The 27,592-nt window shown below is 44.9% G+C and overlaps 1 protein-coding gene across 1 annotated transcript in view; it reads left to right on the top strand.

Moving 5' to 3' along the window:
- LOC144770953 (uncharacterized) overlaps positions 1-27,592 on the top strand; it is a 258,117-nt gene that overhangs the window by 481 nt on the left and 230,044 nt on the right. Inside the window, exon 2 of the mRNA XM_078655791.1 lies at positions 10,688-10,793. The gene's annotated coding sequence lies outside the window, so the exon portion shown is untranslated. The remainder of the gene's footprint in view (positions 1-10,687; positions 10,794-27,592) is intronic.

Genomic DNA, 27,592 nt, shown 5'->3' with positions numbered 1-27,592 from the left:
TGTAATTTTTTTGGGCAATATTTGATTATGTTAAACCATCTGTAATTTCTATGCAATGAAATATTTCTATTGTAAAGTGCAGTAACGCCGTGTATAATATCAGCGCTAAATATAAATATGCGGGAATAAAAGGTCTTCCTTCCCTGACAAGTTTTGAGGTTGCTTTTGTGAGACATTTCCACCTTATTCGAGGTGGGCGAGCAACAAATTAAGAGGGAGAGCCAGAGCTGAGCAAAGGGCTGGCTCAACAAACTCTTCAGAGCCCATGCACGAGCCAGGCGCAGGAAAATAGGTGGCATGTAAATCATGCAACACACATCACTTAAAATATGATACAGTGCCTTAAACACGTGGTATTTCTATATTGTATTATATATCTGTATTTCTATATTGTATTATATACCTGTATTTCTATATTGTATTATATATCTGTATTTTATATTGTATTATATATCTGTATTCTATATTGTATTATATATCTGTATTTCTATATTGCGTGGAAAAGCGGTCCACCTTAATGCATAAGATTTTATCAGAACAATGAGAATTTAGAGATTTTAAACATACATGCACCTTGATGACAATGCCATTAGTGAACCATGAGTTAAAAGTTAGTTGTCATATGTACTTTATTTCTGGCTTAGATTCCTAATATAGAGGGGGCACCATTATAGACTATTAAATCAGACGGGAGAGGTTTTTGTACAGCACACATCCTAAACTCTCAAATCTGAATATGCTCTTCTTGTAATTTCATTTTCCCCACTTGGTACCTTCCTCCTCCCCCTCCTTCCCATTGTTAAATGAAATGTTCCCACTGTGGGTGTCGGAAGGGTACCCTAGAATATTGAGGGGGCTTTTGAGGCGACCTGAGGCAGTGACAGGATTTATAAATGTGTTGTTTGTAGTATACAGTATAGGTGATTGATAATGTCTAGTTGGATACGGAGAGTACTCAAAGTGAGAACTGAAGGTGTAGTATGCGGAGCGGATATAGATGTTGTATTTTTGTTTTTTAGACCCTGTTCTTTATGTTTGCGAGAGGGTACTCTCTTTTATATAAAGATGACATGCAGAATCCATGCCCATGGAAATAAGAACACGTCGCAAAACACAAAGTCACAGACAGCATTTATTTTTTAGGCTGTGGGAAATTTGCTGGGATTCACAGTCCCTTCCTAGGTAATGCACATCCCGCTGGGCAGGCTCCTCATATTCAGAGTTTACCTCAATAGTTGCTAGTCTGATAACATGGGATCATTTATTCGAGGTCTCTAATTTCATGCTCCAGCCATGTCAGTTCTCCCCGTAGTTCTTGTGGGAAAGTACTTGTTTTTATTAATACTATAATTCACAATCACAATGGTTGTGGGTCATACAGATGTCAGCAGGAAAGGAGACAGAGTACACTTCAGTTTAATATTCACAATCAATATTTTATATTTGATTTAGAGTGTATAAGTATATACAAAAAGCAAAAACATATGATAAAGCAGTACTTAGTGTCCCCAGTGTGAATGGAACCAAAAAGACAGACTAGTGGGTTTGTGACATATGGAGTTTGGTTTCCATCATTTTAAAAAAACAACCATATGAATTCACAATATTTACAGCCACTGTATACAATAATCAGAGCTGATAAAATGATTCACTTTGTACATTTGTCGACAGCATTTTGACCCTTCATAAGATACAGGGTCTCTTCAGGACCTATAGATATAGGGACATCTGAAATTATAGAGTCGCGCACCCACGTGAAAAAAGATTGAAGACACCGGTCGAGTGAGAAGAAAAGGTAAAGATATACCCACACTGGACACAGCCGGGTACCCTGTGTGGAGGATGGGGTGAAAGGCTGGCAACTACGGATATGTAGCATGGCAAATGCCACTGTCTGAGAGGCAAGACTTCTTGTGGGTTTTAGCCTTCAGCCGATGCATAGATTTTATCAATGTATTGCCTCGTGTATGGGCAGGGCAATGGCTCTTATTAAACGGTGATGACGAGGGCACGGGTCCTCGACCGTCCCGTCACATGGTGCTCATCTGAATCAATCAGTAGTACTGGAAACGCGTGCCTCGGATACGCAGGGTCCACACAAACCGTCTGCTCTGGTACGATGATCACAATGATAAATTCTATGCATAGCAAAGCATCCTACTCCTGAGGCGGATAGCCGGGAGCTGCATTTTCTGATCGTTTTTAAAACTTTTTAACCTTTGAGTGTGCTGAATAACTGTGTGTTTTATTTGAATCCTCCTACCTCAGACCTTCTTCACATTGCCTCGGGAGCCTGCTGATTACCAGCAGCGCCTCCCTCACTTTGTCAAAACGCCCTCTGGCCGCCGCCATTGACGGCGTGCAACGAGGCCACGCCCCCTCTCTGGCCACGCCCCCCCGCCGAGTAGAAAAGCGCTGAATGTGAGCGCATTTGTAAAGCATCCTACTTCTGAGGCGGATAGCCGGGAGCTGCATTTTCTGATCGTTTTTAAAACTTTTTAACCTTTGAGTGTGCTGAATAACTGTGTGTTTTATTTGAATCCTCCTACCTCAGACCTTCTTCACATTGCCTCGGGAGCCTGCTGATTACCAGCAGCGCCTCCCTCACTTTGTCAAAACGCCCTCTGGCCGCCGCCATTGACGGCGTGCAACGAGGCCACGCCCCCTCTCTGGCAACGCCCCCCCGCCGAGTAGAAAAGCGCTGAATGCGAGCGCATTTGTAAAGCATCCTACTCCTGAGGCGGATAGCCGGGAGCTGCATTTTCTGATCGTTTAAAAACTTTTTAACCTTTGAGTGTGCTGAATAACTGTGTGTTTTATTTGAATCCTCCTACCTCAGACCTTCTTCACATTGCCTCGGGAGCCTGCTGATTACCAGCAGCGCCTCCCTCACTTTGTCAAAACGCCCTCTGGCCGCCGCCATTGACGGCGTGCAACGAGGCCACGCCCCCTCTCTGGCCACGCCCCCCGCCTCCCCACACTACAAAATGTGCCACTGGAAGAAGCGCAGCGGACGAGCGCAGCGGGAGCGCCGTTTGCGCGCCGAAGGCGCGCCTAACGCAAGCCCGTCTGCGCCCGTCCGCGACCGGCCTGCGACCAGCGCCAGTCATGCTGTCCGTGCCCACGCACACAAACAAAGGATAGTCTGGTCCAGTGCAGAGCTCCGGTCACTCAATGCTGCCACTATCTGTCAGTCGCCTGAGCACAATCCGATGACTCTGAATCTCCCTCCCCACTGCCCACGCTGCCAAAAGTCTTTAGGCATTGTCTCTTCTCAAACAACATCTCTTCTCAAAATAGCTAGTAAACCATCTCGTAACACCTCCTCCACCCAGCTTAGGATCGGACTACTTAATTGCAGATCTCTTCCCAAGCATGCTGATGATTTATGCTTGCTCATAACGGATTCACAATGGGACGCCTTGTGCCTTATAGAGACATGGCTCAATGAAGACAACATAGCATCCATTTCGCTAGCAATCCCGCCAGGCTTTAAAATGAGTTTTTCCAATAGAAAGGAGGGCCGAAGAGGTGGGGGAGTGGCTTTCATCTACAACGAGAAATACACATTGTTGTCTTCCACTCCCACTACACTCCCCAGCATTGAGGGGCTACGTTTCTGCCTCCAAATTACCCCCCAACTGTCTCTTACAGGCCTAGTTATTTACAGACCCCCGGACTGTCCGGCATCAGCCCTGCATGAGCTTATTGACTTTATAGTCCTTAACTCTCTAGACCACTCCTATTACATCATAGCCAGCGATTTTAATCTTCACGCCGACAATCCTGACTGTTCACAGGCCTCTCCTCTTATCTCTACCCTGCACTCGGCCAATCTAATTCAAGCTATTGCAGGCCCTACGCACCGGGCGGGGCATACGCTGGATCTTTTCTTTTCCAACATACTGTGCACAACAGCCATTTCTCCGCTACCACTGCTCTGGACGGACCACTACTTAATCACCATGGCCATCTCAATCCCCCCCCCATTCTCGGATCACAGGTAAACGATCCTATGTGCGGAGAAAATGGGACAATCTAACAGCGGACATACTGTGTCCAGCACTTCGTGCAAACCCCCTACCCCTTACCTCGGATGTTAACTCCGACGCTGCATCTCTGAACTTGTGGATAAGCAAAGTAGTGGACTCTATAGCGCCGGCCAGTACTGCTACCTCACGCAGAGAATCCCCCTCTGCACCGTGGTTCACCCCTGAACTCATGGCCGAAAAAAGTAAATGTAAAAAACTGGAGCGCCTCTGGCGAGCAAACTATAGCGATTCAGCCAAAACCAGTTCTAAAAAAGCTTTGCATGCTCTACACTTAGCCATCAAAAAAGCTAAGAAAAACTTCTTTGAGGCCACCATTTTACAGGCGGAACAATCGAGTAAAGAAGTTTTTAAGATTGTTCAATCATTCTTCAAGCCTAGAGTTATCGAGACGGATATTATCCCATCGGAAAGACTCTGCGAATCCATATCAGACTTTTTTTACACCAACATTTTAAAAGTCTATGATACTTTTACGGACCCCGAGCCGACATTAATGGATGTGTTGAGAACTTATGAGTGCCCCACTGCCCCCTTAAATCAATTTCAGCCTATCACCCTTTCTGAGGCAGTAAAAGAAATACAAAAAAGTAAATCGGGAGCCCCGGATGATCCTTGTCCACCTAAACTGTGGAAACTAATGTCTGAAGCAATCGCAGTTCCCCTCTTACACATATGGAACACGTCCATTGCAACGGGCACGTTTCCGGACTGCTGGAAACAGGCCACACTTCTTCTGCTGAAAAAAACCCCCCAAGGCGCACCGGAGGACCTGAGCAATCTCAGACCCATTTCTCTCCTTTGCAGCCCCCGGCAAAATGCTTGAAAAAATGATCCAACGGCAGCTAAATAATTTTATTGAAGAAAGCGGCGCCCTACATGAAACTCAGTCTGGCTTTAGGGCCGGCTTCAGCACCGAGACGGCCCTCATTGAGGTTGCCGAGTCTATCAGGTGGTCCTTAGATTCAGGGGCATCAGCTATGCTGGTGCTCCTGGATCTATCAGCTGCTTTCGATACTGTAGATCACAGCAGACTGCTGACCCGACTTAAGGACATAGGCCTTGGTGACAAAGCACTCAACTGGCTACTCTCCTACCTCACTAATCGCTTCCAGAAAGTGGCCTTGGGCCCCTTCTCTTCTGGACCAAAAAAGCTGTGGTGTGGCGTCCCACAGGGGTCGGCACTCAGCCCCCTGTTGTTTAATGTCTATTTGGCCCCGCTTTTCACCTTGACTGCCAAATGGGGGGTCAAGGCAATATCCTATGCGGACGACACTCAATTAGTCTTCCCATATGCAGACACGTCTGAGGCAGCCTTCAGCAAAATCAGGGGCTGTCTTCAAGACGTGGCCAAATGGATGAACACTAATAAGCTCAAAATGAATGCGAGCAAAACTGAGGTGTTATTCTTCGGAAATCTCAAACATCCCCCTCCGGATCTGTGGTGGCCAACTGAAATGGGCCCTGCCCCATCTCCTGGCACCCTTGCAAAAAATCTAGGAGTAAAATGGGATGAGAACTTGTCTTTCTTACCACATATACAACAGCTCACTGCTGGCTGCCTGCATAAACTTAAAAATCTGCGGAAATTTTTGCCTCTGCTACCAGTCGAGTGTCGTAAAACGGTTGTTCACGCTACAATCACTTCTCGACTCGACTATTCTAATGGCCTCTATCTTGGTCTACCTAAATACGCGGTGCATCGCTTACAGATCGTGCAGAATGCGGCTGCGAGATTGATAAATCGTGTCCCTTTTAGGCAGCACATCTCTCCGCATCTGCACGAGCTGCATTGGCTACCAGTGGCAAGCAGAATTAAGTTCAAAGTGCTTACCCTGGCCTTCAGAGCGCTAAAAGGCACGTGTCCCAATTATCTTAAACTCCGACTCCCCCGTTACCACCAAAAACGAGAGCTGCGCTCAAACTCCCTGCTCAAGCTAACTGTACTGCGCGTGAGGAAAGCTAGACTTGGAGGCAGGTCCTTCTCGGCCGGCACGGCAAAACTCTGGAATACCCTGCCCCCTGCCATCCAATCCGCCACGTCAGAAGCCAGCTTTAGGAAACTCCTAAAAACTTGGCTTTTTATGCAATAATCCTGTTCTCCCTCCTGACTACCCACTCATGTTGTAGGACTCGCTAGCGCCGGGACACCTCTCCAGAGGTAGCTGTTCGCGCTCAACAAGTTTCTGTATTATTATTATTATTATTATTGTCCATAGGCCAAAACCCACAAGAAGTCTTACCTCTCAGACAGTGGCATCTGCCATTCTACATATCCGTAGTTGCCAGCCTTTCACCCCATCCTCCACACAGGGTACCCGACTGGGTCCAGTCTGGGTATATCTTTACCTTATCAAAAAAAGATAAGGGGCCCAGCCAGCGGAGCCTCTCTATAGAGCGGCCATCACACAACCTGGCTAACTCCGCACCCTTGGGTGCTCCTACTTAGCGGTGGTGCTGAGCATTGGGTCTTTAGGGAGCCTGTCTACCCTTCACTGTTAATCTCTGAGGGGTACTTCTGTAGTGCACAGTTGGGCAGTACCATGGCATCACAGCACATTCAGTAGTCTAAGGGTGACGTTACAAATGATTCAGCATTTACGACCGCAGAGCGGAGTCTGGGTGGTTGCTCCGCTTTACAAATCCTTGGAGTAGAATGTAGCCTGGTTGGATAATGGAGATATGTTGTCAGTAGGGAAAAAAAGTGCCGCTGCTTGATTGCGCCAGTGGTAGTTAGTTAAAGGACTGAAGAGAGGCTCTGGGTGGCCGTATTGAGCAGGTCTATGTATATTCTAGTTCGGTACATGACCACTTTGCCAAGTAGATGTACAACAATGTATGGTAGTCAGCTAACGGGGGCATTTAATGTTGGGTGTGACAGTAGCCACTAGGTTGTATTTTCAAGCGGTGGATGTGTCATCAGAGTTCTGTCTTTGTGCATCCGCATCTTGTCGTAGGAAAGATGTGTGTGTTGGTGCAGAGCTGAGCACGCCAGGAGCCTCGGTATCATCCTAGACCGCAAACTCGCCATGAGGCACCAAGTCAATGCAGTGTCACTCTCCTGTTCCTCATCATTTTCATGTGACTTCCCCAAAACGCAAGAGTCAAGTCAAGTCAAGTCAAGTCAGAAAATTTATATAGCGCGCTACATATCCAGAGGGTCTCAAGGCGCTTGAAGAGGGGAGGGGAATTACTGGTCAAATATCCACGTTTTAAGTTGCTTTCTGAATGCTAGGTGGTTCTGAGTAAGGCGAAGGTGAGTGGGAAGTGAGTTCCAAGTTTTAGCTGCCAGGTAGGAAAAGGATCTACCTCCCATGGTGGTTTTGTTGATGCGAGGTACAGTGGCCAGGGCTTGGTTGGATGATCGTAGCTGGCGTGAGGGGGTGTAGAAGGACAGTCTTGCGTTGAGGCATTCTGGTCCGATTTCGTAGAGTGCTTTGTGTGCGTGGGTTAGGAGCCGGAAAGTGATCCTCTTATTGACGGGGAGCCAGTGGAGGTTTTTCAGGTGACCAGAGATGTGTTCGTTGCGCGGGATGTCTAATATGAGCCTGGCTGAAGCGTTCTGGATTCGTTGGAGTTTTTTCTGGAGTTTAGCGGTAGTACCGGCGTAGAGGGTGTTTCCATAGTCCAGTCGGCTCGTGACCAGAGCGTGGGTGACCGTTTTCCTAGTTTCGGTGGGGATCCAACGAAATGTTTTTTTGAGCATGCGAAGAATGTTGAAGCAGGATGAGGAGACGGCGTTGACTTGTCTGTTCATTGAAAGTGAGGAATCCAGGATGACGCCCAGGTTCCGTGCGTGGTCTGTCGGGATGGGTGCTTTTCCAAGGGCTTCTGGCCACCAAGAGTCGTCCCATGCGGAGGGGGAGGTACCTAAGATGAGGACTTCTGTTTTATCTGAGTTCAGTTTCAGACGGCTGTGTCTCATCCATCCGGCTACTTCTTTCATACCTTCGTGTAGGTTAGTTTTGGCGGTGCTAGGGTCATTAGTGAGTGATAGGATCAGTTGAGTGTCATCCGCGTAGGAGATGATGTTAAGGTTGTGTTGGCGGGCGATGGCCGCGAGGGGGCTCATGTATACGTTGAAAAGGGTGGGGCTGAGTGAAGATCCTTGTGGTACGCCGCAGATGACTTCAGTGGCCTCTGACTTGAATGGTGGAAGGCGGACTCTCTGGGTTCTTCCGGTGAGGAACGAGGTGATCCATTCTAGTGCTTTTCCTTGGATTCCGATGTTTCTGAGGCGCTGTAGAAGGGTGCTATGGCAGACTGTGTCGAAGGCTGCGGAGAGGTCGAGGAGGATGAGGGCGACTGTGTCTCCATTGTCCAGTAGAGTTCGAATGTCGTCTGTTGCTGCGATGAGGGCGGTCTCAGTGCTGTGTTTAGCTCGGAAGCCGGACTGTGAGGAGTCGAGGGATTTGTTGGCTTCGAGGAAGGCGGCGAGCTGGTTGTTGACAGCTTTCTCGATGACTTTGGCCGGGAATGGAAGGAGCGAAATGGGGCGGTAATTTTTGAGTTCGGTGGGGTCCGCTGTGGGTTTTTTCAGAAGGGCGCTGAGTTCAGCGTGTTTCCAGCTTTCCGGGAAGGTGGCGGAGTTGAAGGAGCAGTTGATGACGTCTCGGAGGTGCGGTGCTATGATGGAGTCTGCTTTGTTGAAGATGTGGTGAGGGCATGGGTCTGTGGGGGATCCTGAGTGGATGGAGTTCATCAGGCGGATGGTGTCCTCAGTGGAGATTGGGTTCCAGTCATTAAGGATGTTCGAGGGGGGTGAAGGTCCAGCAGATGGTTGGGCGTGTTGGTCTCCGGGTTGGTCGTCAAAGCTGTTGTGGATGTCTGCAATTTTGTTGTGGAAGAATGAAGCTAGGGAGTCGCAGAGGACTTGAGAGGGGGTGATGTCGTTAGAGTTGGCCGAGGGATTGGTAAATTCCTTGACGATGTTGAAAAGTTCCTTGCTGTTGTGGGCGTTGTTATCTAGTCGGTCCTTGAAGGCGGTTTTCTTGGCCTTTCGGATCAGTTGGTGGTGTATGCGGGTGGCGTTTTTGAGGGCGTCCTTGGTGTTGGTGGTTGGGTCTTTTTTCCAGGCCTTCTCAAGGGAGCGGCAGAGTTTCTTGGATTTCTTAAGATCATCGTTGAACCATGAGGCCTTCTTGCTGCCAAGTTTGCTTTGTCGTTTTTTCAGTGGTGCTAGGATGTCGGCGCTGTTGGATAACCATAGGGTGAGGTTGGTGGCGGCTTGGTCGGGGTTTGAGGAGTGGGCTGGGGGGTTTAGAAGAAGCGATGAGGAGATCTGGTCGATGGTGATTTTGTTCCAGTTTCTTTGCAGAGTTGGTTGGGGGTGGTTGTTGGGTTTGGGCTTGTTGTAGGTAAAGTGAACGCAGCTGTGGTCAGTCCAGAGGGGAGCCGTAGTGTGGCTAAAGGAGACATGGTTGCTGGAGGTGAAGATCGGGTCGAGAGTGTGACCTGCGATGTGGGTGGGGGAAGTGACCAGTTGTTTAAGTCCGAGGTTGGCGAGGTTGTCCAAAAGGGTGGTGGAGTTGCGGTCGTTGTTATTTTCAAGGTGAAAATTGAGGTCTCCCAGAAGGATGTAATCTTTGGAGGGGAGCGCGTGTGGAGTGATGAAGTCCGAGATGTCCTCACTAAATTGTGCGCGGGGACCTGGTGGCCTGTAAAGGAGGGTGCCTCTGAGTGTGGTATTGGGGTCGGTGTGGATCTGGAAGTGAAGGTGTTCGGAGTTGGCGAGATTGACGTCAGAGCTGGTTGAGATGTGGATGGATTTCTTATGGACGATAGCGATTCCTCCTCCTGTGTGGCCGGTACGGTCCTTGCGTATGATCTTATAATTTTCTGGGATGGCAATGACACACCATCACCCAGGCCCTCATCACCAATCAGCTGGACTACGGAAACACCCTCTACGTGAGTACGGAGGCTCCCCTAGTTCAAAGACTGCAGACCATCCAGAAAGCCGCAGCAAGACTCATCCTTGATATCCCTTGTTGCACCCACATCACCACCCCACATTTAAAAACTCCTCTGGCTCCCAGTTCAGAAGAGATGCCAGTTCAGTCTCCTCACCCTCACTTTCAAGCCCTACACCACTCCGGACTCGCCTATCTCAACCACCGCCTGAGATTCTGCAAATCCTCTGGACACCTCCTCTCTATCTCCCTCGTCCTGGGCCAAACCCCCCGTCCACTGACGCTCCTTCTCCTGCCTCGCAGCCTAAGCCTGGAACAGCCTCCCCCTATACCTCAGATCCTCTCCATCTCTCCAGGAGTTCCATAGGCTGCTGAAAACCTGGCTCTTCAACTAAGCCCCTGGACCCTGCCTGCGCCTGGATACTCCCACGGGTGACAAGTCACGCTCTACAAGTCGACAGATTGATTGATTTGTTGTGTGGGTGGTGGTGCTTGATAATTGATATGTCTATGCTTTGTTCATGCACATTAGTGTTCTGTGCATGTGCAGCCACAGTTTGTCACTATGAAGTGAAAGGGTTGTGTGGAGAGTCTGTACAATGCAGCCACATACTTTCATGTTTTGAAACATGTGCAACACAAATACCCCTATGCTGTTTACCCTCAGCAGAGAGTTCACATGTGTCCTATTGGATAATGTTAACACCATGTTCTCTTCTGTTTCAGGGTCACAATTGTTTCATCGTGGCCTGTTATAAGCAAAAACCGCTGCAGCGAGGATATGAGCACAGCAAAGGACCTGTGACAATCCGCTGCAGGACTTATTCAAGAGGCAAGTGAGGATTTGTTCTAAAATTAAATGAACCCAGCAATTTCACCTTTTGCAGTGGCATATGCTTGATTTGATCGCCATGTCTTTGAAGCAAGCTCAGAGTCCATGACCAATGCAACCGCCTTGCTGTTGGGCAGTCAGTGTGGCCGTAAGGGATCAGTTAACCTTATAGTTCAGTGGACACGTCTGTGCTATTCACCCAGTAATAAAACAAAACACCACTATTTGTCCATGGTGTTGAGTTGCCTCGCTCAATCCATCTGCTTGCTAGTCTTTGAGGCCTGCACAGGAGGTGTCGTCCTCCATCTGCTGCCAGAGGGACTTCTGCCACTAGCAAACCATCTCAACTGCTGAGCGGCTCTTCTCCCAAAAGTGCATTCACCACTTTGCATTTACTTCTTCTTCCATGTTGCACTATCCTAATTCACGCTTGTTGAGTTGTCGGTCTTACACAGATACATGGTCAAGGGCACCATTTTGTGTATTTACAGTCAGAAAAATGGATCAATTCCACTGTCATCTCATCCTTCAGAAGAAAGGTGTGATGGATATTTTATTGGTTCTATACGTTAAATAAACAGTGATTATTGATGATGAATTATAATAGGATGATGAATGATACCGATTCGAACCACTGCTTTCCATGATAGTTGTATCACATAGGTTCCAGGAGGGTTAAGGGTTACTCTTCTCAATAAGATATTGTTTAGAGTTGGCAGCACGGTGGGCCATCATAAAGTGATATTGTTTAGAGTTGGCAGCACAGTAGGCCATCATACATTGATATTGTTTGGAGTTGGCAGCACGGTAGGCCATCATAAAGTGATATTGTTTAGAGTTGGCAGCACTGTAGGCCATCATAAAGTGATATTGTTTAGAGTTGGCAGCACGGTAGGCCATCATACATTGATATTGTTTGGAGTTGGCAGCATGGTAGGCCATCATAAAGTGATATTGTTTAGAGTTGGCAGCACGGTAGGCCATCATAAAGTGATATTGTTTAGAGTTGGCAGCACGGTAGGCCATCATACATTGATATTGTTTAGAGTTGGCAGCATGGTAGGCCATCATAAAGTGATATTGTTTGGAGTTGGCAGCACGGTAGGCCATCATAAAGTGATATTGTTTGGAGGTGGCAGCACGGTAGGCCATCGTACATTGATCTTGTTTAGAGTTAGCAGCACAGTAGGCCATCATAAATTGATATTGTTTAGAGTTGGCAGCACGGTAGGCCATCATAAATTGATATTGTTTGGAGTTGGCAGCACAGTAGGCCATCATAAAGTGATATTGTTTAGAGTTGGCAGCATGGTAGGCCATCATAAAGTGATAATGTTTAGAGTTGGCAGCACGGTAGGCCATCATAAATTGATATTGTTTGGAGTTGGCAGCATGGTAGGCCATCATAAAGTGATATTGTTTGGAGTTGGCAGCACGGTAGGCCATCATAAAGTGATATTGTTTGGAGGTGGCAGCACGGTAGGCCATCGTACATTGATCTTGTTTAGAGTTAGCAGCACAGTAGGCCATCATAAATTGATATTGTTTGGAGTTGGCAGCACAGTAGGCCATCATAAAGTGATATTGTTTAGAGTTGGCAGCACGGTGGGCCATCATACATTGATATTGTTTAGAGTTCGCAGCACGGTAGGCCATCATAAATTGATATTGTTTGGAGTTGGAAGCACAGTAGGCCATCATAAAGTGATATTGTTCAGAGTTGGCAGCACTGTGGACCATCATAAATTGATATTGTTTAGAGTTGGCAGCACTGTGGACCATCATAAAGTGATATTGTTTAGAGTTGGCAGCACGGTAGGCCATCATACATTGATATTGTTTAGAGTTGGCAGCACGGTAGGCCATCATAAATTGATATTGTTTAGAGTTCGCAGCACGGTAGGTCATCATAAAGTGATATTGTTTAGAGTTCGCAGCACGGTGGGCCATCATACATTGATATTGTTTGGAGTTGGCAGCACGGTAGGCCATCATAAAGTGATATTGTTTAGAGTTGGCAGCACGGTAGGCCATCATAAAGTGATATTGTTTAGAGTTGGCAGCACGGTGGGCCATCATACATTGATATTGTTTAGAGTTGGCAGCACGGTAGGCCATCATACATTGATATTGTTTAGAATTCGCAGCACGGTAGGCCATCATACATTGATATTGTTTGGAGTTGGCAGCACGGTAGGCCATCATAAAGTGATATTGTTTAGAGTTGGCAGCACGGTAGGCCATCATAAAGTGATATTGTTTAGAGTTGGCAGCACGGTGGGCCATCATACATTGATATTGTTTAGAGTTGGCAGCACGGTAGGCCATCATACATTGATATTGTTTAGAGTTGGCAGCACGGTAGGCCATCATACATTGATATTGTTTAGAGTTGGCAGCACGGTAGGCCATCATAAAGTGATATTGTTTGGAGTTGGCAGCACGGTGGGCCATCATACATTGATATTGTTTAGAGTTGGCAGCACGGTAGGCCATCGTAAAGTGATATTGTTTAGAGTTCGCAGCACGGTAGGCCATCATAAATTGATATTGTTTAGAGTTGGCAGCACGGTAGGCCATCATAAAGTGATATTGTTTGGAGGTGGCAGCACGGTAGGCCATCGTACATTGATCTTGTTTAGAGTTAGCAGCACGGTAGGCCATCATACATTGATATTGTTTAGAGTTGGCAGCACGGTAGGCCATCATAAATTGATATTGTTTGGAGTTGGCAGCACAGTAGGCCATCATAAAGTGATATTGTTTAGAGTTGGCAGCATGGTAGGCCATCATAAAGTGATAATGTTTAGAGTTGGCAGCACGGTAGGCCATCATAAATTGATATTGTTTGGAGTTGGCAGCATGGTAGGCCATCATAAAGTGATATTGTTTGGAGTTGGCAGCACGGTAGGCCATCATAAAGTGATATTGTTTGGAGGTGGCAGCACGGTAGGCCATCGTACATTGATCTTGTTTAGAGTTAGCAGCACAGTAGGCCATCATAAATTGATATTGTTTGGAGTTGGCAGCACAGTAGGCCATCATAAAGTGATATTGTTTAGAGTTGGCAGCACGGTGGGCCATCATACATTGATATTGTTTAGAGTTCGCAGCACGGTAGGCCATCATAAATTGATATTGTTTGGAGTTGGCAGCACAGTAGGACATCATAAAGTGATATTGTTCAGAGTTGGCAGCACGGTAGGCCATCATACATTGATATTGTTTAGAGTTGGCAGCACTGTGGACCATCATAAATTGATATTGTTTAGAGTTCGCAGCACGGTAGGTCATCATAAAGTGATATTGTTTAGAGTTGGCAGCACGGTAGGCCATCATACATTGATATTGTTTAGAGTTGGCAGCACGGTAGGCCATCATACATTGATATTGTTTAGAGTTGGCAGCACGGTAGGCCATCATACATTGATATTGTTTAGAGTTGGCATCACGGTAGGTCATCATAAAGTGATATTGTTTGGAGTTGGCAGCACGGTAGGCCATCATAAATTGATATTGTTTAGAGTTCGCAGCACGGTGGGCCATCATACATTGATATTGTTTGGAGTTGGCAGCACGGTAGGTCATCATAAATTGATATTGTTTAGAATTCGCAGCACGGTAGGCCATCATACATTGATATTGTTTGGAGTTGGCAGCACGGTAGGCCATCATAAAGTGATATTGTTTAGAGTTGGCAGCACGGTAGGCCATCATAAAGTGATATTGTTTAGAGTTGGCAGCACGGTGGGCCATCATACATTGATAATGTTTAGAGTTGGCAGCACGGTAGGCCATCATACATTGATATTGTTTAGAGTTGGCAGCACGGTAGGCCATCATACATTGATATTGTTTAGAGTTGGCAGCACGGTAGGCCATCATAAAGTGATATTGTTTGGAGTTGGCAACACGGTGGGCCATCATACATTGATATTGTTTAGAGTTGGCAGCACGGTAGGCCATCATAAAGTGATATTGTTTAGAGTTCGCAGCACGGTAGGCCATCATAAATTGATATTGTTTAGAGTTGGCAGCACGGTAGGCCATCATAAAGTGATATTGTTTAGAGTTCGCAGCACGGTGGACCATCATACATTGATATTGTTTGGAGTTGGCAGCACGGTAGGCCATCATAAATTGATATTGTTTAGAGTTGGCAGCACAGTGGGTCATCATAAAGTGATATTGTTTAGAGTCGGCAGCACGGTAGGCCATCATACATTGATATTGTTTAGAGTTGGCAGCACAGTAGGCCATCATACATTGATATTGTTTAGAGTTGGCAGCACAGGGGGCCATCATACATTGATATTGTTTAGAGTTGGCAGCACAGTGGGCCATCATACATTGATATTGTTTAGAGTTGGCAGCACGGTAGGCCATCATAAAGTGATATTGTTTAGAGTTCGCAGCACGGTGGACCATCATAAAGTGATATTGTTTAGAGTCGGCAGCACGGTAGGCCATCATACATTGATATTGTTTAGAGTTGGCAGCACAGTGGGCCATCATACATTGATATTGTTTACAGTTGGCAGCACGGTAGGCCATCATAAAGTGATATTGTTAAGAGTTGGCAGCACGGTAGGCCATCATACATTGAATTTGTTTAGAGTTGGCAGCACAGTAGGCCATCATAAAGTGATATTGTTTAGAGTTCGCAGCACGGTAGGTCATCGTAAAGTGATATTGTTTAGAGTTTGCAGCACGGTAGGCCATCATAAAGTGATATTGTTTAGAGTTGGCAGCACGGTAGGCCATCATAAAGTGATATTGTTTAGAGTTGGCAGCACGGTAGGCCATCATAAAGTGATATTGTTTAGAGTTGGCAGCACGGTGGGCCATCATACATTGATATTGTTTAGAGTTGGCAGCACGGTAGGCCATCATAAAGTGATATTGTTTAGAGTTGGCAGCACGGTAGGCCATCATAAAGTGATATTGTTTAGAGTTGGCAGCACGGTAGGCCATCATAAAGTGATATTGTTTAGAGTTGGCAGCACGGTAGGCCATCATAAAGTGATATTGTTTAGAGTTGGCAGCACGGTAGGCCATCATAAAGTGATATTGTTTAGAGTTGGCAGCACGGTAGGCCATCATAAAGTTTTATTGTTTAGAGTTGGCAGCACGGTGGGCCATCATACATTGATATTGTTTAGAGTTGGCAGCACGGTAGGCCATCATAAAGTGATATTGTTTAGAGTTGGCAGCACGGTGGGCCATCATACATTGATATTGTTTAGAGTTGGCATCACGGTAGGCCATCATACATTGATATTGTTTAGAGTTGGCAGCACGGTGGACCATCATACATTGATATTGTTTAGAGTTGGCAGCACGGTGGGCCATCATACATTGATATTGTTTAGAGTTGGCATCACGGTAGGCCATCATACATTGATATTGTTTAGAGTTGGCAGCACGGTGGGCCATCATACATTGAATTTGTTTAGAGTTCGCAGCACGGTAGGTCATCATAAAGTGATATTGTTTAGAGTTCGCAGCACGGTAGGTCATCGTAAAGTGATATTGTTTAGAGTTCGCAGCACGGTAGGTCATCATAAAGTGATATTGTTTGGAGTTGGCAGCACGGTAGGTCATCATAAAGTGATATTGTTTAGAGTTCGCAGCACGGTAGGTCATCATAAAGTGATATTGTTTAGAGTTGGCAGCACGGTAGGCCATCATACATTGATATTGTTTAGAGTTGGCAGCACGGTGGGCCATCATACATTGAATTTGTTTAGAGTTGGCAGCACAGTAGGCCATCATAAAGTGATATTGTTTAGAGTTGGCAGCATGGTAGGCCATCATAAAGTGATAATGTTTAGAGTTGGCAGCACGGTAGGCCATCATAAATTGATATTGTTTGGAGTTGGCAGCATGGTAGGCCATCATAAAGTGATATTGTTTGGAGTTGGCAGCACGGTAGGCCATCATAAAGTGATATTGTTTGGAGGTGGCAGCACGGTAGGCCATCGTACATTGATCTTGTTTAGAGTTAGCAGCACAGTAGGCCATCATAAATTGATATTGTTTGGAGTTGGCAGCACAGTAGGCCATCATAAAGTGATATTGTTTAGAGTTGGCAGCACGGTGGGCCATCATACATTGATATTGTTCAGAGTTGGCAGCACGGTAGGCCATCATACATTGATATTGTTTAGAGTTGGCAGCACTGTGGACCATCATAAATTGATATTGTTTAGAGTTCGCAGCACGGTAGGTCATCATAAAGTGATATTGTTTAGAGTTGGCATCACGGTAGGCCATCATACATTGATATTGTTTAGAGTTGGCAGCACGGTAGGCCATCATACATTGATATTGTTTAGAGTTGGCATCACGGTAGGTCATCATAAAGTGATATTGTTTGGAGTTGGCAGCACGGTAGGCCATCATAAATTGATATTGTTTAGAGTTCGCAGCACGGTAGGTCATCATAAAGTGATATTGTTTAGAGTTCGCAGCACGGTAGGCCATCATAAATTGATGTTGTTTAGAGTTCGCAGCACGGTAGGTCATCATAAAGTGATATTGTTTAGAGTTCGCAGCACGGTGGGCCATCATACATTGATATTGTTTGGAGTTGGCAGCACGGTAGGTCATCATAAATTGATATTGTTTAGAATTCGCAGCACGGTAGGCCATCATACATTGATATTGTTTGGAGTTGGCAGCACGGTAGGCCATCATACATTGATATTGTTTAGAGTTCGCAGCACGGTAGGTCATCATAAAGTGATATTGTTTAGAGTTGGCAGCACGGTAGGCCATCATAAATTGATATTGTTTAGAGTTCGCAGCACGGTAGGTCATCATAAAGTGATATTGTTTGGAGTTGGCAGCACGGTAGGCCATCATAAATTGATATTGTTTAGAGTTCGCAGCACGGTAGGTCATCATAAAGTGATATTGTTTAGAGTTGGCAGCACGGTAGGCCATCATAAATTGATATTGTTTAGAGTTCGCAGCACGGTAGGTCATCATAAAGTGATATTGTTTAGAGTTCGCAGCACGGTGGGCCATCATACATTGATATTGTTTGGAGTTGGCAGCACGGTAGGTCATCATAAATTGATATTGTTTAGAATTCGCAGCACGGTAGGCCATCATAAAGTGATATTGTTTAGAGTTTGCAGCACGGTAGGCCATCATACATTGATATTGTTTGGAGTTGGCAGCACGGTAGGCCATCATAAAGTGATATTGTTTAGAGTTGGCAGCACGGTAGGCCATCATAAAGTGATATTGTTTAGAGTTGGCAGCACGGTGGGCCATCATACATTGATATTGTTTAGAGTTGGCAGCACGGTAGGCCATCATACATTGATATTGTTTAGAGTTGGCAGCACGGTAGGCCATCATAAAGTGATATTGTTTGGAGTTGGCAACACGGTGGGCCATCATACATTGATATTGTTTAGAGTTGGCAGCACGGTAGGCCATCATAAAGTGATATTGTTTGGAGTTGGCAGCACGGTAGGCCATCATAAATTGATATTGTTTAGAGTTGGCAGCACAGTGGGTCATCATAAAGTGATATTGTTTAGAGTCGGCAGCACGGTAGGCCATCATACATTGATATTGTTTAGAGTTGGCAGCACAGTAGGCCATCATACATTGATATTGTTTAGAGTTGGCAGCACAGTAGGCCATCATACATTGATATTGTTTAGAGTTGGCAGCACAGTAGGCCATCATACATTGATATTGTTTAGAGTTGGCAGCACGGTGGGCCATCATACATTGATATTGTTTAGAGTTGGCAGCACGGTAGGCCATCATAAAGTGATATTGTTTAGAGTTCGCAGCACGGTGGACCATCATACATTGATATTGTTTGGAGTTGGCAGCACGGTAGGCCATCATAAATTGATATTGTTTAGAGTTGGCAGCACAGTGGGTCATCATAAAGTGATATTGTTTAGAGTCGGCAGCACGGTAGGCCATCATAAAGTGATATTGTTTAGAGTTGGCAGCACGGTGGGCCATCATACATTGATATTGTTTAGAGTTGGCAGCACAGTAGGCCATCATACATTGATATTGTTTAGAGTTGGCAGCACAGTGGGCCATCATACATTGATATTGTTTAGAGTTGGCAGCACGGTAGGCCATCATAAAGTGATATTGTTAAGAGTTGGCAGCACGGTAGGCCATCATACATTGAATTTGTTTAGAGTTGGCAGCACAGTAGGCCATCATAAAGTGATATTGTTCAGAGTTGGCAGCACGGTAAGCCATCATACATTGATATTGTTTAGAGTTGGCAGCACTGTGGACCATCATAAATTGATATTGTTTAGAGTTAGCAGCACGGTAGGTCATCATAAAGTGATATTGTTTAGAGTTGGCAGCACGGTAGGCCATCATACATTGATATTGTTTAGAGTTCGCAGCACGGTAGGTCATCATAAAGTGATATTGTTTAGAGTTCGCAGCACGGTAGGTCATCATAAAGTGATATTGTTTAGAGTTCGCAGCACGGTAGGTCATCATAAAGTGATATTGTTTAGAGTTGGCAGCACGGTATGCCATCATAAAGTGATATTGTTCAGAGTTGGCAGCACGGTAGGCCATCATAAAGTGATATTGTTTAGAGTTGGCAGCACGGTGGGCCATCATACATTGATATTGTTTAGAGTTGGCAGCACGGTAGGCCATCATACATTGATATTGTTTAGAGTTGGCAGCACGGTAGGCCATCATACATTGATATTGTTTAGAGTTGGCATCACGGTAGGCCATCATACATTGATATTGTTTAGAGTTGGCAGCACGGTGGACCATCATACATTGATATTGTTTAGAGTTCGCAGCACGGTAGGTCATCATAAAGTGATATTGTTTAGAGTTCGCAGCACGGTAGGTCATCATAAAGTGATATTGTTTGGAGTTCGCAGCACGGTAGGCCATCATAAATTGATATTGTTTAGAGTTCGCAGCACGGTAGGTCATCGTAAAGTGATATTGTTTAGAGTTCGCAGCACGGTGGGCCATCATACATTGATATTGTTTGGAGTTGGCAGCACGGTAGGCCATCATAAATTGATATTGTTTAGAGTTCGCAGCACGGTAGGTCATCATAAAGTGATATTGTTTAGAGTTCGCAGCACGGTAGGCCATCATAAATTGATATTGTTTAGAGTTCGCAGCACGGTAGGTCATCATAAAGTGATATTGTTTAGAGTTCGCAGCACGGTAGGCCATCATACATTGATATTGTTTGGAGTTGGCAGCACGGTAGGCCATCATACATTGATATTGTTTAGAGTTGGCAGCACGGTAGGTCATCATAAATTGATATTGTTTAGAATTCGCAGCACGGTAGGTCATCATAAAGTGATATTGTTTAGAGTTGGCAGCACGGTAGGCCATCATACATTGATATTGTTTGGAGTTGGCAGCACGGTGGGCCATCATACATTGAATTTGTTTAGAGTTGGCAGCACAGTAGGCCATCATACATTGATATTGTTTAGAGTTGGCAGCACAGTGGGCCATCATACATTGATATTGTTTGGAGTTGGCAGCACAGTGGGCCATCATACATTGATATTGTTTAGAGTTGGCAGCACGGTGGGCCATCATACATTGATATTGTTTGGAGTTGGCAGCACGGTAGGCCATCATACATTGATATTGTTTAGAGTTAGCAGCACAGTAGGCCATCATAAAGTGATATTGTTTAGAGTTGGCAGCACAGTAGGCCATCATAAAGTGATATTGTTTGGAGGTGGCAGCACGGTAGGTCATCATAAAGTGGTATTGTTTGGAGGTGGCAGCACGGTAGGTCATCATAAAGTGATATTGTTTGGAGTCAGCAGAAAGATAAGCCATCATAAATTGATATTGTTTAGAGTTAGCAGCACAGTAGGCCATCATAAAGTGATATTGTTTGGAGTTGGCAGCACGGTAGGCCATCATAAAGTGATATTGTTTGGAGGTGGCAGCACGGTAGGCCATCGTACATTGATCTTGTTTAGAGTTGGCAGCACAGTAGGCCATCATAAATTGATATTGTTTGGAGTTGGCAGCACAGTAGGACATCATAAAGTGATATTGTTTAGAGTTCGCAGCACGGTAGGCCATCATACATTGATATTGTTTGGAGTTGGCAGCACGGTAGGCCATCATACATTGATATTGTTTAGAGTTGGCAGCACGGTAGGTCATCATAAATTGATATTGTTTAGAATTCGCAGCACGGTAGGTCATCATAAAGTGATATTGTTTAGAGTTGGCAGCACGGTAGGCCATCATACATTGATATTGTTTGGAGTTGGCAGCACGGTAGGCCATCATACATTGATATTGTTTAGAGTTGGCAGCACGGTGGGCCATCATACATTGAATTTGTTTAGAGTTGGCAGCACAGTAGGCCATCATACATTGATATTGTTTAGAGTTGGCAGCACAGTGGGCCATCATACATTGATATTGTTTGGAGTTGGCAGCACAGTGGGCCATCATACATTGATATTGTTTAGAGTTGGCAGCACGGTGGGCCATCATACATTGATATTGTTTGGAGTTGGCAGCACGGTAGGCCATCATACATTGATATTGTTTAGAGTTAGCAGCACAGTAGGCCATCATAAAGTGATATTGTTTAGAGTTGGCAGCACAGTAGGCCATCATAAAGTGGTATTGTTTGGAGGTGGCAGCACGGTAGGTCATCATAAAGTGATATTGTTTGGAGTCAGCAGAAAGATAAGCCATCATAAATTGATATTGTTTAGAGTTAGCAGCACAGTAGGCCATCATAAAGTGATATTGTTTGGAGTTGGCAGCACGGTAGGCCATCATAAAGTGATATTGTTTGGAGGTGGCAGCACGGTAGGCCATCGTACATTGATCTTGTTTAGAGTTGGCAGCACAGTAGGCCATCATAAATTGATATTGTTTGGAGTTGGCAGCACAGTAGGACATCATAAAGTGATATTGTTTAGAGTTGGCAGCACGGTAGGCCATCATAAAGTGATATTGTTTAGAGTTCGCAGCACGGTAGGCCATCATACATTGATATTGTTTAGAGTTGGCAGCACGGTAGGCCATCATAAAGTGATATTGTTTGGAGGTGGCAGCACGGTAGGCCATCATACATTGATATTGTTTAGAGTTCGCAGCACGGTAGGCCATCATAAATTGATATTGTTTGGAGTTGGCAGCACAGTAGGCCATCATAAAGTGATATTGTTTAGAGTTGGCAGCACGGTAGGCCATCATAAAGTGATATTGTTTAGAGTTGGCAGCACGGTGGGCCATCATACATTGATATTGTTTAGAGTTGGCAGCACGGTAGGCCATCATACATTGATATTGTTTAGAGTTGGCATCACGGTAGGCCATCATAAAGTGATATTGTTTGGAGTTGGCAGCACGGTAGGCCATCATACATTGATATTGTTTAGAGTTGGCAGCACGGTAGGCCATCATACATTGATATTGTTTGGAGTTGGCAGCACGGTGGGCCATCATACATTGATATTGTTTGGAGTTGGCAGCACGGTAGGCCATCATAAAGTGATATTGTTTAGAGTTGGCAGCACGGTAGGCCATCATAAAGTGATATTGTTTGGAGGTGGCAGCACGGTAGGCCATCATACATTGATATTGTTTAGAGTTCGCAGCACGGTAGGCCATCATAAATTGATATTGTTTGGAGTTGGCAGCACAGTAGGCCATCATAAAGTGATATTGTTTGGAGTTGGCAGCACGGTAGGCCATCATAAAGTGATATTGTTTGGAGTTGGCAGCACGGTAGGCCATCATACATTGATATTGTTTAGAGTTGGCATCACGGTAGGCCATCATAAAGTGATATTGTTTGGAGTTGGCAGCACGGTAGGCCATCATAAAGTGATATTGTTTGGAGTTGGCAGCACGGTAGGCCATCATACATTGATATTGTTTAGAGTTGGCAGCACGGTAGGCCATCATAAAGTGATATTGTTTGGAGTTGGCAGCACGGTAGGCCATCATAAAGTGATATTGTTTGGAGGTGGCAGCACGGTAGGCCATCGTACATTGATCTTGTTTAGAGTTGGCAGCACAGTAGGCCATCATAAATTGATATTGTTTGGAGTTGGCAGCACAGTAGGCCATCATAAAGTGATATTGTTTAGAGTTGGCAGCACGGTAGGCCATCATAAAGTGATATTGTTTAGAGTTGGCAGCACGGTAGGCCATCATAAAGTGATATTGTTTAGAGTTGGCAGCACGGTAGGCCATCATACATTGATATTGTTTAGAGTTGGCATCACGGTAGGCCATCATAAAGTGATATTGTTTGGAGTTGGCAGCACGGTAGGCCATCATACATTGATATTGTTTAGAGTTGGCAGCACAGTAGGCCATCATAAAGTGATATTGTTTGGAGTTGGCAGTACGGTAGGCCATCATAAAGTGATATTGTTTAGAGTTGGCAGCACGGTAGGCCATCATAAAGTGATATTGTTTGGAGGTGGCAGCACGTAGGCCATCATACATTGATATTGTTTAGAGTTCGCAGCACGGTAGGCCATCATAAATTGATATTGTTTGGAGTTGGCAGCACAGTAGGCCATCATAAAGTGATATTGTTTAGAGTTGGCAGCACGGTGGGCCATCATACATTGATATTGTTTAGAGTTGGCAGCACGGTAGGCCATCATAAAGTGATATTGTTTAGAGTTGGCAGCACGGTGGGCCATCATACATTGATATTGTTTAGAGTTGGCATCACGGTAGGCCATCATACATTGATATTGTTTAGAGTTGGCAGCACGGTGGACCATCATACATTGATATTGTTTAGAGTTGGCAGCACGGTGGGCCATCATACATTGATATTGTTTAGAGTTGGCATCACGGTAGGCCATCATACATTGATATTGTTTAGAGTTGGCAGCACGGTGGGCCATCATACATTGAATTTGTTTAGAGTTCGCAGCACGGTAGGTCATCATAAAGTGATATTGTTTAGAGTTCGCAGCACGGTAGGTCATCGTAAAGTGATATTGTTTAGAGTTCGCAGCACGGTAGGTCATCATAAAGTGATATTGTTTGGAGTTGGCAGCACGGTAGGTCATCATAAAGTGATATTGTTTAGAGTTCGCAGCACGGTAGGTCATCATAAAGTGATATTGTTTAGAGTTGGCAGCACGGTAGGCCATCATACATTGATATTGTTTAGAGTTGGCAGCACGGTGGGCCATCATACATTGAATTTGTTTAGAGTTGGCAGCACAGTAGGCCATCATAAAGTGATATTGTTTAGAGTTGGCAGCATGGTAGGCCATCATAAAGTGATAATGTTTAGAGTTGGCAGCACGGTAGGCCATCATAAATTGATATTGTTTGGAGTTGGCAGCATGGTAGGCCATCATAAAGTGATATTGTTTGGAGTTGGCAGCACGGTAGGCCATCATAAAGTGATATTGTTTGGAGGTGGCAGCACGGTAGGCCATCGTACATTGATCTTGTTTAGAGTTAGCAGCACAGTAGGCCATCATAAATTGATATTGTTTGGAGTTGGCAGCACAGTAGGCCATCATAAAGTGATATTGTTTAGAGTTGGCAGCACGGTGGGCCATCATACATTGATATTGTTCAGAGTTGGCAGCACGGTAGGCCATCATACATTGATATTGTTTAGAGTTGGCAGCACTGTGGACCATCATAAATTGATATTGTTTAGAGTTCGCAGCACGGTAGGTCATCATAAAGTGATATTGTTTAGAGTTGGCATCACGGTAGGCCATCATACATTGATATTGTTTAGAGTTGGCAGCACGGTAGGCCATCATACATTGATATTGTTTAGAGTTGGCATCACGGTAGGTCATCATAAAGTGATATTGTTTGGAGTTGGCAGCACGGTAGGCCATCATAAATTGATATTGTTTAGAGTTCGCAGCACGGTAGGTCATCATAAAGTGATATTGTTTAGAGTTCGCAGCACGGTAGGCCATCATAAATTGATGTTGTTTAGAGTTCGCAGCACGGTAGGTCATCATAAAGTGATATTGTTTAGAGTTCGCAGCACGGTGGGCCATCATACATTGATATTGTTTGGAGTTGGCAGCACGGTAGGTCATCATAAATTGATATTGTTTAGAATTCGCAGCACGGTAGGCCATCATACATTGATATTGTTTGGAGTTGGCAGCACGGTAGGCCATCATACATTGATATTGTTTAGAGTTCGCAGCACGGTAGGTCATCATAAAGTGATATTGTTTAGAGTTGGCAGCACGGTAGGCCATCATAAATTGATATTGTTTAGAGTTCGCAGCACGGTAGGTCATCATAAAGTGATATTGTTTGGAGTTGGCAGCACGGTAGGCCATCATAAATTGATATTGTTTAGAGTTCGCAGCACGGTAGGTCATCATAAAGTGATATTGTTTAGAGTTGGCAGCACGGTAGGCCATCATAAATTGATATTGTTTAGAGTTCGCAGCACGGTAGGTCATCATAAAGTGATATTGTTTAGAGTTCGCAGCACGGTGGGCCATCATACATTGATATTGTTTGGAGTTGGCAGCACGGTAGGTCATCATAAATTGATATTGTTTAGAATTCGCAGCACGGTAGGCCATCATAAAGTGATATTGTTTAGAGTTTGCAGCACGGTAGGCCATCATACATTGATATTGTTTGGAGTTGGCAGCACGGTAGGCCATCATAAAGTGATATTGTTTAGAGTTGGCAGCACGGTAGGCCATCATAAAGTGATATTGTTTAGAGTTGGCAGCACGGTGGGCCATCATACATTGATATTGTTTAGAGTTGGCAGCACGGTAGGCCATCATACATTGATATTGTTTAGAGTTGGCAGCACGGTAGGCCATCATAAAGTGATATTGTTTGGAGTTGGCAACACGGTGGGCCATCATACATTGATATTGTTTAGAGTTGGCAGCACGGTAGGCCATCATAAAGTGATATTGTTTGGAGTTGGCAGCACGGTAGGCCATCATAAATTGATATTGTTTAGAGTTGGCAGCACAGTGGGTCATCATAAAGTGATATTGTTTAGAGTCGGCAGCACGGTAGGCCATCATACATTGATATTGTTTAGAGTTGGCAGCACAGTAGGCCATCATACATTGATATTGTTTAGAGTTGGCAGCACAGTAGGCCATCATACATTGATATTGTTTAGAGTTGGCAGCACAGTAGGCCATCATACATTGATATTGTTTAGAGTTGGCAGCACGGTGGGCCATCATACATTGATATTGTTTAGAGTTGGCAGCACGGTAGGCCATCATAAAGTGATATTGTTTAGAGTTCGCAGCACGGTGGACCATCATACATTGATATTGTTTGGAGTTGGCAGCACGGTAGGCCATCATAAATTGATATTGTTTAGAGTTGGCAGCACAGTGGGTCATCATAAAGTGATATTGTTTAGAGTCGGCAGCACGGTAGGCCATCATAAAGTGATATTGTTTAGAGTTGGCAGCACGGTGGGCCATCATACATTGATATTGTTTAGAGTTGGCAGCACAGTAGGCCATCATACATTGATATTGTTTAGAGTTGGCAGCACAGTGGGCCATCATACATTGATATTGTTTAGAGTTGGCAGCACGGTAGGCCATCATAAAGTGATATTGTTAAGAGTTGGCAGCACGGTAGGCCATCATACATTGAATTTGTTTAGAGTTGGCAGCACAGTAGGCCATCATAAAGTGATATTGTTCAGAGTTGGCAGCACGGTAAGCCATCATACATTGATATTGTTTAGAGTTGGCAGCACTGTGGACCATCATAAATTGATATTGTTTAGAGTTAGCAGCACGGTAGGTCATCATAAAGTGATATTGTTTAGAGTTGGCAGCACGGTAGGCCATCATACATTGATATTGTTTAGAGTTCGCAGCACGGTAGGTCATCATAAAGTGATATTGTTTAGAGTTCGCAGCACGGTAGGTCATCATAAAGTGATATTGTTTAGAGTTCGCAGCACGGTAGGTCATCATAAAGTGATATTGTTTAGAGTTGGCAGCACGGTATGCCATCATAAAGTGATATTGTTCAGAGTTGGCAGCACGGTAGGCCATCATAAAGTGATATTGTTTAGAGTTGGCAGCACGGTGGGCCATCATACATTGATATTGTTTAGAGTTGGCAGCACGGTAGGCCATCATACATTGATATTGTTTAGAGTTGGCAGCACGGTAGGCCATCATACATTGATATTGTTTAGAGTTGGCATCACGGTAGGCCATCATACATTGATATTGTTTAGAGTTGGCAGCACGGTGGACCATCATACATTGATATTGTTTAGAGTTCGCAGCACGGTAGGTCATCATAAAGTGATATTGTTTAGAGTTCGCAGCACGGTAGGTCATCATAAAGTGATATTGTTTGGAGTTCGCAGCACGGTAGGCCATCATAAATTGATATTGTTTAGAGTTCGCAGCACGGTAGGTCATCGTAAAGTGATATTGTTTAGAGTTCGCAGCACGGTGGGCCATCATACATTGATATTGTTTGGAGTTGGCAGCACGGTAGGCCATCATAAATTGATATTGTTTAGAGTTCGCAGCACGGTAGGTCATCATAAAGTGATATTGTTTAGAGTTCGCAGCACGGTAGGCCATCATAAATTGATATTGTTTAGAGTTCGCAGCACGGTAGGTCATCATAAAGTGATATTGTTTAGAGTTCGCAGCACGGTAGGCCATCATACATTGATATTGTTTGGAGTTGGCAGCACGGTAGGCCATCATACATTGATATTGTTTAGAGTTGGCAGCACGGTAGGTCATCATAAATTGATATTGTTTAGAATT

This window comes from Lissotriton helveticus, chromosome 7 (assembly GCF_964261635.1).
Source record: "Lissotriton helveticus chromosome 7, aLisHel1.1, whole genome shotgun sequence".
Taxonomy (NCBI): domain Eukaryota; kingdom Metazoa; phylum Chordata; class Amphibia; order Caudata; family Salamandridae; genus Lissotriton; species Lissotriton helveticus.
Note: the sequence above shows the minus strand (reverse complement) of the source record. Positions and strands in the feature narration are given on the sequence as shown.